Source organism: Haliaeetus leucocephalus, unplaced genomic scaffold (assembly GCF_000737465.1).
Source record: "Haliaeetus leucocephalus isolate CR32 unplaced genomic scaffold, Haliaeetus_leucocephalus-4.0 Scaffold161, whole genome shotgun sequence".
Taxonomy (NCBI): domain Eukaryota; kingdom Metazoa; phylum Chordata; class Aves; order Accipitriformes; family Accipitridae; genus Haliaeetus; species Haliaeetus leucocephalus.
Genome location: NW_010972597.1, coordinates 288584 through 300043, shown reverse-complemented (window position 1 = coordinate 300043; position 11460 = coordinate 288584). Strand labels below are relative to the sequence as shown.

Here is an 11460-nt window from a genome sequence, read left to right as displayed (position 1 = left end):
TAGGATGTGTCAACAGCAGCACAGTTTAAAATACTTTGTTATGAAGACAAGCTTTATGCTTACAGAAACTATACTAAATAGTTGACTATTTTACTGCTGTAGCTGTTCTACACTCAAACTATTAATTCCCTCTCCACATACTGCCTCTGGTGCTTGCTAAAGCTTATAATCTCATCATCCTTTTAACAACTTAGTTCCTTGTCCTGAGAATGCCATTTAACATTGTACTCTCATTTATCCATTATTTAAACCCATAGATGATTCTTTCTTATTATCTCCCTGCTCACAGTTTCCAGTGCAATGTCTTTCCTACAGACTGTCATTGACAACTGACAATACAACCAGAACTGCCTCTGTACACTTTATATTGTGAAATCTCCATTTGCTGTAGTCAGTGCAGGTACTCACTGCCAGAACATGCAAGTGGCATGACATAAACAAAACAAAACAAAAACCAGACACAGTGAAAGAAAAGAAAGAGGAGACAGCTAAAACAAATGTAAGACAAATACAGTCTAGAGAGCTTTCTGGACTGAGCACCAGCTGAAATACTGAAAAAAGAAACAATGTCCCATTTTATGTTGATTGTTTTGAGGATAAACATTTTCTTTTGCACATTTTACTAAATAAATCTGCTTGCATGAAAAAGAAAACAAAACCAGGCTCTACACTCAGAGACGTCACCGTGCAACTCTGTGGATCAGCAAATACATTTCATGCTGCTGTGTTTTTACCATGTGTTTGCGACACATTAAGATCACATGCATCCATAATTGCTGCAACTCTACTAACTTATTCAGGCAGAAAAAGATGATCATGTGTCTGAGCTGGCAGCCAACAATCTCCTCCTAATGGAAGCAACCCACTGGGCTCACGGCTTGGGGAGGGCTTCTCTTCACAGAGGTTCTGTGAAATAAGGATGTGCAGATACATTATTCAAAGTGAAGTTGCTTTATGCTAGACTGCTGATTCATAACAAAGTCAAAGAAATGCATTGTTTTCCCCTTCCTTTGGTATATGAAATAAACACAGGGATCTGTGCTACCCTTCAGTTTTCATGTGCTCTACAAGCCCGCAAGAACTACCCTATAACTAAACTATCTTTTCAGCTCTGTTGTTTCTTCCCCCATTGTAAATAAATAAATAGGTCCTTGTCTTAATCATAATATACCTGTTTCTCTTAAATGTATTATGACCAGTAACTATCAGAATGAATAGATGTAAATATAAAAAGAATCACCTAATGCATGATTCATAATTACTCATTACAAAACAGAGCTCGCTCTCTGCCACCATTCACAGAAAACACACACTACCCTCAATAATGGGCAAGGCAAATGCTAGCATGATGGAAAATTAGCTTTGGTGAGCCTGGACTGCACCATACCCACTTCAGCTACTTGCTTACACACATTGATGAAGACCTGCTAATGCCATGCTGTCATGGTATGCAAATGATGTCCCCACAGAGCAAGCCTCTGAGAAAGGGAGTGTTTTACAAGTCCATGATGTCAGTTGATAAGGAGAACAACAGGCTTTCCTGGCTCTGTTACTACATTGGGAAGAGACACCAAGAAGACGGAGGTACGGGACCTGAGACAGGCGGTCTCCCTTTGCTCTAGGAGGTGACTCCCCCCTCTGCACCTTCATTCACAGATAGGCAGACATTTTATATATACAAACAGCATTGGCAACTCTAAACTTTTTTTAAAAACCCCAAACACACAAAATGTAAACGGCAGAACTGTCATGCTGGGTCAGGCATGGTGGCTCGGGCTCAGCAGAGCCCCCTTCAGCTGCACCTTGCCTCCCAGGAAAACCGAGGTGGGTGCAGGGACGGGGGTACCAAAACCAGTTGCAGGTGGTGACCGGGCCAGTACTGCTGCCCCAGGGTGCAACCAGCCATTTTTGGCACCATCCGCCTTGCTGGTGCCACCTCCAATCAGCAGACCCTCCCCAGTTCTTCAAGAGCCATGCACAGCAGAAACCAGTCAAAACCACATTGAAACCAGGCAAAAGGCCACCAAGACCAGACAAAACCTGTTGAAACTAGGCAAGGCGGTTACCTGATGGCAGCTCTGCTGCTCACAGGCAAAGTGCTGTTGACTACAGCCAGGTGGTCTCCTCCAGGGACTCCTGCCAAGTGACATTTCAAAACCTGGAGGGCTGCCCTGAGGGGTGAAGGGGAGCAGCCAGAGGGGTCACTGCCATTTTGGGCGAAGGTAATTCAGGAGGCTTTGTGAGGGAAGGCCGCAGGCACCCTGGCTAGCCAGAATGTGTTCGTGCCTTTAAGACACAGGCTGTGAACACCCCATCGTAGGTGGTTTTTTTGCCAGTTGTGGGGCACACGAGGCCGCCTGTTCAGCTGTCACCTGAGCTTTCAAGCAGAGGTCCTTGTCATTGGGGTTTGGCCAAGCAGCTTTGCAAAGTTGCCACCTCCGCCAGCAGCACTGCAGGTGATGTGCAGGCAGGGTTACCAGGGCCAGGGCACAGTGCTCCCCCTGGTTTTCACACACGTTTATTCTGCTGCACTTTGGTTAAAAAATACTGCCAGTTCTTAGGTAGAATTGGAGGTCCCACGGGCGCCCGCCCGGAAGCTCAGAAAAAAATTAAACCCCGCTCGTCAAAGCTACAGGCATCGATCCCACAACCTTTCGCACACGAAGCGACCACTCTACCGCCCGAGCCAATTCCCTTCTCAGCGGTGCCTCCCCTCCTCTCCTCTGTAGGCTGCCATATCGCACACCCTCCGCGCGCGCCACCGACTTGTTGTCAGGCAGTTTGGCGCCCGCACCGCGCCCTGAGGGGCGTGACTACCCGCGCTGGCCAATGGCGAGGCGTAAGGGGCAAGGCTATGGTGAGATCGCCACCACTGGCGCCCACACCTCCCGCCGTGGCCTCCTGCCGGGTCTGAACACCTCAGCTCTGGATTGGACGGAAAGGGTTTATTTTTAAAAGGAACCTGCTCTTTCTACTGGGCGAGGGAAACGCCTGTCAGGGTGACGTTTCCTTGTTGCTACGTCGGGAAGGCGGGAAGCGAGATGTACCCGCCCCATCCGTTGACTGGCCAACAGGAAGCCGTTCGACCCTGTTGCAGTCCCATACCTGAGTAACTGGCACCCGCCAGACTGCCAGTGAGAGGCCGAGCTCCGCACACCGCCCAATAGAAAGGCGCGAACCGAGGAGGAAGGTGGTGCCGGGGCAGTATGATTGGCAGGCGGGGCGGAGGGAGAGGAGGGCTCGCAGGAGCTGATATGTCCGCCATCTTGGAGAGTCGGTGATGGTGGCAAGTGGTGGCTTTCCCGCCTGAGCGGAGGCAGCCTGGGGCCTGTGGCGGGGGGACGCGCTTGCTGAGGTACGGGCGGGATAGTGGTGAGCTCTCCACTGCCGCCGCTTCGAGCGGGCCGGCGCTCCGGTAGCGGCTCTTCTGCGGCGGCGCGGGTCTAGTGCCTGCTGCCCTCCGCGCAGGGGTCTCCGGGCGCTTCTCAAGCGCCGCCGGTTCGGGGCACGGCGGGGCTGTTGGGGCCTGTCGTGTGCCCCCACCCCTCCCCACCCCCTCACACGCACCACTAAGCCCGGAGCGCCCGGGCCAGGCGCGGCGGGCGACGGCGCGGCCGCAGGGCGCCGCGGGGAAGGCCTGGGCCGCGCTGGACGGAGCCCTGCCCGCCCGCTGCCTCTTTCTTCCCGTGGCCGTGACGGTGGGTTCTTCGGCAGCTGCCCAAAGCTTCTTCCTGGCGTCCCTGGCTGTTCATCTCGGGTGGGGAGCCGGCTGGCAGGCGCGGAGGGGCGACGCCGCCGCGGCCGTTCCACGGCAGCTTTTGGGCTCGGAGCGTTGGCGGCCTGGTGCGGTGCGGAGTGGGTCGCGGCTGGGTTGGGTGCGGTGGGCGGCGCATTGTTCCCGGTAGACCGGTGGCGCTCTGAACTGGGTGAAGTGTTTGTGGAAATAGGGGAAGCTGTCTGCACTGCTCCCTCCCCCGGCAGTCACTTGTGTTGTTGCTGTAACTTACAGAAGTTTACTGTGGCTTCACTGATATCTCTCGGATAATAAAACAGATAAGCCTTGCTGATAGCTAATTTTACATTCACTTCCTTTCTTTAAAATCAGTGCCTCAGTATTTCTGCGAGGACGCTGCCCTTTTGGGGGGGATTGGGGGTTGGTGTTTAGGGGGGGTTCTTTTTTTTTGTTTGTTTTTAACAAGGCAGCTTCTCTCAATTATTTTTTTAAGAGCATAGCAGTGTTTGGGTAAGCTTTAACTGCTGTTAAATACATTTGGCAAAATCTGACTTTTAAGCCACCAGTTCTTTTGGTTAGTTCTGCGTTATTTGCCAAGAACTTCTCAATGTGTAAGAGGGAATTAGTGTTGTAGTCTTGTGTCTTGTATGACATAAATACAACTGAGGCTAAAGATCGTCTCTGTCAGGATAAATGTTATTTAAGATAGAGCAGTAGGATAGTTTGAATAGGTGTGTTGCTATTTTAAAAAACTATTCTGAGTGGAAGAGTATGGAAAACTTGTGACTGGGATAGCTTTAGGAAGTGTTCCTTGTGAGATGTTGACAACTTAAAAATGAAAAGTTGTGTCACTGCTAGTGATACTACTTAGGTTTAAAATCTCCTTCAGTGGAAGGAATCTAAATGTACTCTAATAGTGCAGTGTGTGTTTGGTTTGGGTTTGTTGGTTTGTTTTTTTGGTTTTTTTTTTTGTTGTTGTTGTTATTTGATGCATATTTAGCTGGTTTGAAATTTTCAGGTAGTATATAAAGTAGCTTGTGAACTGCACAAATAACGTGTGCTTTTTTTTTTTCTGGAATGCTGAAAGATAGGAAGTCTCCCTGTTTCAGTGTTCCAAATGATGGAACTGCAGTTATGTGAACTGCAGTGTGTATTTTCAGTACAACATACATTCTATTAAGAGTCTGTGATTACTTAGTTCTGGGCTATTTATGTTTTCAGTAGTGAGGCATCGACTAACTGTAACTTGCAAGAATCTTTATTATACAAATATAAAAGAACACTGCAGAACTATCTTTTGGTATATAACTTGTTAATGAGACTTCATGCAAATGTGGTATCCAGTCTGCATTGTGTATTTCTTGACAGTTTGTAGTTCTAAGTGCTTGTTTAAGTTCACTTAAGTGATTTGTTTCCTTCATCTGTGATATTGCTTGAACATAGGTGATACTTCTATTTACTTTCTGTGTGAAAAGCAGAATGTGTATGCAGTACTGAATCCTGCACTGTCTGAGTTAGTAAAGGAATTTATCTTCTAACACTGTTACAAGATTTTATTTTGGCCAGAAGAACTGCTGAAGAGGTCTGTTTACAACGAGCTTAAGGAAAACACTGAGTTAAAGTGAAAGTTGTACTTTAGAAATTCAGGAAAAGCAGCCTGTTTAACAGGAATGTCTTTAAGTAGGGTAGTGCATTATAGTATCTTTGCAGGCAAGTTAGATTTATATGTAAACTGCTCTGACTCCAATATCTTTGCATTCTTTTAAATATAAATCAACTAGCCATTATTATTCCCTTATGGAATTAATGATACTAAATAGTTTGTGTGTCTCTTCACAATACTGCCTGCAAACTGTTCACTCTACTTCTGTTGACTTCCTAAAGTGAGAAAAATGTGACTGTTTCCTTCAGAACCTTTCTCTCTTGCACTTAACAGAGGTGATGCTATAGCCTGTATACCACTCAGAATGAGGTGATGTTCTAAGAGTGAAATTCAAGTGAATTAATAGAACAGAATCTGAGTTTAGCAGTATTAAAGCAGAAAATTATGTATTTAGTTTTAGTATTAACAGATGGCTAGAGAGTGAACTCTATTGTTATGGCTCAACAGCTTTGCTTCTCTACTCAGCTTTAAGCTTGAAATGCATGTACTATGAAACGCTAAAGAGCTGGCTCAAAAACAACTAGTATGGGATTGAAACTGTCAGAATGGAGAAACACTTTGAAGAACTGTCTGGTCCTCTCTCCTTTCTCTCCATTGATGTCCTCTTTTGTCCAAATGCTTAAAAGGCCTTAAAATATTTACTTAACTGCAGTTAGTTAAGATCACTCTGTATCAGTATATTGCAATAAGACTTTTTCTAGCTTCAGTATTCCAGCATACTATACAACATCTTTGTAGGTAGGAGGCTTGCATATTCACTTCTCACATATGACTGGGTTAATTTATGGCCTTTGGAAGTTATGATGGAAACCATGGCTTTTCTGCTTAGGCAGAAGAGGCACTAGTATGAGCATAGTGATCTGTTTCTGTAGTAAGGTAGGATGTCTTAAGCATATTGTCTTCCATCTAGATTTGGCTCTCATAGTGGCACCTTCATCTATGACCCTTAAGATTGCTCTCTACTCTGTTATTTCATATGCCAGGTTTAGGAATAGTGTGTTATCCCAAAGTAGACACCATATCCAAATTCTAGAAGACCAGATGTCTGGATTATCCTGAGAGCAAGTTGTGAAGCCATTGTTTTTGGCAAAACTTTCCACAATAATAAAACAAGTAGGGATAAATGAGAAATAATATGTTGCTTGTCTCATATTGTCAAGTTGGAGGAAGAGAGCAAAGAACTTGGGAAACTATTTAGTGATCATGTTTGATCCTGGTATTTTTGGGGTGGGAGGCAAGCCTGAAAGATCAATCAGAAAATAGGTAGAGAATATGAACATAATGTTGAAAGCTTTGCATAGCATGTCTAATTGGTTTTGTGGTGTGTCAGGGTGCCAGCACCTGTTTTGGAAACCATATGCTACTAAGCAACTAAAGTAAAATGTTTTTCTACTCTTGGATATTATATGCAGCTCTATAGCAAGCTTGGGACACTTCTCAGGAAATGGGATAGACCAAATAGATAGGATCAGGAAGACATTTGGTATAAACTGTTAACAGCTTGCTTGTTTATGGAATAGTTCTTCACACAGTATCAGGAAAAAATCTGTTACTGTAAAATACAAGACTCTTCATGACCTTTATTTATTTAATAACTTCCATAAAGTGCCAAGAAGCATGTTTGAAGTGGTATATGCAATTTGGAGTCGGTGAAGAAGTTCCTGACTAAACCCTTTGACTGTTCTTTCTTCTTGCTGTTACTCTGTATAGTCATCCTTGAATCCTGTTAAATGGATGTATCTTTTCCTTTTCCATGTGACTTAAAAACTTGGAATGCTCAGTGACAGAACCTATGCAATGTGTTGCATGGCAGCAGTGGAAAAGAATACCAAAAGGACCTCAGTGTATAACTGTATGGAACTGTGAAGCTGTAATACACTTTACTGGAGTGGTGGTATATGTTGTTAGGCATGTTGGCAAAATGGCTAAGAGCACCTATGAAATTGGTAGTGAGGATTTGGTTAAAGATGTGAAGGGAGGCAGAATTGAGTAAAAAACACTCTGCACAAGCAGAAACTGCCTCATAGAGAGACTTGAGGGTTAGTTAGTTTCCTTGGAGGAAGTTTTGAGAACGTTCCTATTTCAGTTTGAATGATTCCAAGCACTTGCACAGAGTCTTAAGTTGCGCATCTACAAGGAGATGGAGTATGTGGCCTAGTGGTCTCCATCCTGTGTCCACTGGGTGTTTTGGAAAATAAGCACTGAAAGACTATAGGCCAGCTCTTGTCAGTTATGCCAAAAAATACTCCTAAATATGAAGAAATCTAAAGTCTTTTTATGATGACCAAGCAGGTCCTGGGTAAGGCTTGTGAAAGGGCCACGTGATTTCCAGTTTGGTAACAAAGCATGGTTGGGATTGAGGATGGAAACTTCCAACTTTTTTTAGTAAAAACCAATGACTTGTTTCTGATTTTATTAAATATGTTCTAGAATATAGCAATTCCAATACTAAAAATATTTTCATTGTTACTATGTATCAAGTGAATCCTAGGCCTCTTATCACTGCTAGTAGTGACATAGTCCCCACCTTCAGTGACCATATGCAAAACATCTAACTGGATCTGAATATATAAAGTTAGGTTCTATTGTGCAAATCTAACTTCTACTAGAGGTTTTTGGAGTGAATCTCATTATTTCCCAAACTAGGAGTAGAGAGAAAGATGCTTTCTGTAAATGTATATTATGCTTCTCTAGAAGAGTGAAGCATAAGATAAGACCCCAGTCCCCAGTTAGGTGATGCACATTTCTCACTTGTAGTAGTGCCCTAATTGATAGATAAATCAAAAGCAAGTTAATAAAATTTCAAGTAGTGCTTTATACAGTGGCTGTAGGCAATGCTAGTAGAGATGTGATTGCATCTTTTTTTTTTTCATTGTACTCTAACTTGTTTGAGCAGTTGAGTTAGCGAAGAAAACAAGGGAGTAATAGACATTTCTAAAGGCATGGCTTGCTACAAATTGATATTACTTCAATGCTACTTGCATTTGTGAAAGGAGTATCAGCCAGTGCCTCCACAGGGTGGATTTTTGCATCTTTGTACCAGAGTGGTTATACAGTTAGTGTTTCTCATATAGAAACTGTAAAAAATACAATGCTATTTGCTTTTATTTTGCATAAGTGTAGTGGAAACCAAGTCATGTGTGGCACTTTTTTTGTTGTTTTGGTTTTTAACTGAGTTACAGTAGGGCAAAATTACAGGTAAGGTCTTGGTGAAAAAACCCTCTTTCTTTGAAACGCACTGTAACTTTACCTTTAAAGCACATCTGGGGTTCTCTTCATAATCTGTTCTTAATTACTGTGTACTAATTTGACCAATCTCCAATCTAAAGAGCCCAGCTGGAAAATTTAGGACTGGTTTGAACTATAGTAATTCACATTATTTCCAGATATCCAAGTATCTTTGGAAGCTAACTTTTCTGGAAAATAGTTAGTAGATTATATTTGTTTGAGAAGTTTAGCTGCTGTCACCAAACATCTTGAGAAAGAATGGAAAGTCTAGAGACTGCTATAACAAAGCTGTAGTAGTGGCAGGAGCAGACCCCCCTCTGGGTTTCATGCTGGTGTTGTAAGTGGCTTGCTTCTATAGGAAACCAACTTCCATTTCATGTTGATATTGGTCAGCATGCATTCCAGATGGAAGTCCGTTTGAAAATTGCAACAGCATAGGGGTTGTATTCCCATCTTCCATGTTTGTCTTTGTGTTCTTTCTGGCTCTTGTGAAGGAGGAGTTTGTCACTGCTCACAGCTGTTCTGAGGGCTAGCATTTTGGTAAGTGTTTTTTTTTTTTTTCCTGCCTGTGGGTGACAGCTGTAGAAGTTAGACTGAACTGGCTATGAAGTAGTCAGTTCTTCCTTTTGGCTGTGACAAGCAAACATTCATCAAAGGATCCTTGTGTGTGTACTTGATGCTGATGATGGGCTCGTTGTTATAGGTTCAAGCCACATTTAATGGCAGAAAGATGTATGCTGAACACTGTATTTAGATGAAATTTGTCTGATAAAGGAGGTGGTACAGATAATGTTAGTGAGGGGTCTGCATTTCTTAATGGTCAGCATAAAAAACTAAATGCATCCTTTCATGCCGCTTGCCTTTACCGTAGTGATCAATGTGCTGTTTTCATTTTAACAAGGTTTTTTTTTTCCCCTTCCTTTCAAAGAATGGAAATTGAGGAAGATTTAAAGGCAATGCAGATAGAAATACATTGATTGGTGATGTAAGATCACTGCATAACTTGAGCTCTGCAGGTTATAAGAAAAGCTAATTGTCATCATGGCTGTGACTTGATAATAGTATTCAGTGCTTAATTTTAATTAACTGTTAGACACTTGTAGAACTTTGCAATTCCTTTTGATATAACTGAGTCCTTCCTGTTGCTTTACTAGTGAGTGTTATGGGATGCCTTTCCCCATTTAAAAGGGATCTACTTTGCCATCAGATTATGAAAGCTGTGTCTGTAATTCTGTAGCTTTATTGTTTTTCAGGCTAAGGCTGTCTTCTAGAGTCACTTATAATCCAAAAGTCTAAAAAGTCTGTTGTGAGACCAGTAATGTGTGACTGGGGACTGAATTTGCAACTTTACTCTTTTTCAACCCATTACAAATGTCTGATTGCTTTTATTTCTCAGTAGTTATGCCAGGTGCAGTTGTCTTAGTATCATTTCAGTCATAGATGGGCACATACTATTTTGTTGTGGTTGTCTGTTCCTGTATGCTTGTCTGCTGTGATTAAGTATTATTTATTTATTTTGAGAGAAAAAAAAAAAAAAAGAACCTTGAGATGGCTGAACTGAGTACCAGCCACACTTGGCTTGGATGCTCTCCTTCGAAAATGCAGTTTATAAATACATATTAATCCCTAACTTTCCAGTTACTGAATAGGGAATTTACAATTCCAATCTGGGCAAATAGAGATGGGAATACTGAAGGCAGACCAAAAAAAAAAAAAAATCTGAATCTCTTATGTATGTGGGTGTCTGTGAAAAAAGATTAATAGTCTGAAAAACCCATAGGTTGTTTGATATCTTTTGTAATATAGGAAACACCTGTGTGTGACTGAGATGTTTTTCATTATAGGAAACCAGCTTCCTTCTAGGGCACAACAGAAAGCAATTATGTTAATGATTGTACAATAGCTTTTTCTCTGAAATACACTGGTCCAATCCTCCCCTTCTCCAGACTCAGGAATTCTGAAGTTTAACTCTCACTCCTCAGAATAATATGGTAGCCATAAGGCTGGAGACTAGAATGCAGTGGGGTTGGTTTTTTCCCTCCCATGTAGCCAAGAATGAAATTATTAATAGATACAATAGAAAATTTATAACTACATTACTGATCTCATCCTCATGAGAGGGAGGGATTATAGACAATCTCAATGTCTATAATTTTTTAAATTTATCGGAGATTGTGAAGATTGAGTGTGAAGATTAAGGTCATATCTGAAATGTGAATTGGTAACTGATGTTACATAGTTACTAAGCAGCAGAATGCAAGTAAAAATGGTAAACCTTTAAATGGGTTTTTGTGGAGAAAAATGTGATCTCAGTTTTTTTTATTATAGGAAAACCTGCAAGCAACAGCCAGTGAATCCATACCCCCCAAAACTAAAAGTAAACTGGCAGTTGAAAATAAAGAAAGAAAAGTTGGAGAGGGAAAGAGATGAAGTTATCTTTCTTTTTTTGGTTGTTTTAATTGCAGCTAAACCACCTATAAAGTTTTGTTTGTAGACTTTCAAGCATTTCAAAGTAAGTTAATTTCTGTGCCACTTGCCACACTAGTGACTTAACTTTATGGAATGGTAATAAGAGTTAACTTGACAAAATCTGTGTGGAACCCTAAATGTTACTTAAAAGGATAGAAGGCTCAAGTTCAGGTCTTAAGTAAATTGACTTCTAAGTTTTGCTCAGCAGGGTATTTCTTTTTAGGGCCATATCATGTAATGCTGTTATAAATAGCAATTTAAGTTCTGAGCTAGCATTTGAAATGGTTTGGTTTCTCTGAAACTTTATTCTTCAAATCCTGTGAGTAGGCATACAGCACAGAGGTATCAGTGTAGTTTTTGGTAACTA

The 11460-nt window shown here is 42.2% G+C and overlaps 1 protein-coding gene across 3 annotated transcripts in view; it reads left to right on the top strand.

The window, feature by feature from the left end:
* The first annotated feature begins 3215 nt into the window (after positions 1-3215).
* The window catches only part of PPP6R3 (protein phosphatase 6, regulatory subunit 3), a 68591-nt gene continuing 60346 nt past the window's right edge, over positions 3216-11460 (top strand). Inside the window, exon 1 of one of the 3 annotated variants that reach the window (XM_010562533.1) lies at positions 3216-3355. The gene's annotated coding sequence lies outside the window, so the exon portion shown is untranslated. Of the gene's footprint in view, positions 3356-3646; positions 3699-11460 lie in introns of those variants that run through there. The other 2 variants (XR_774045.1, XM_010562532.1) reach the window with 2 other exon arrangements.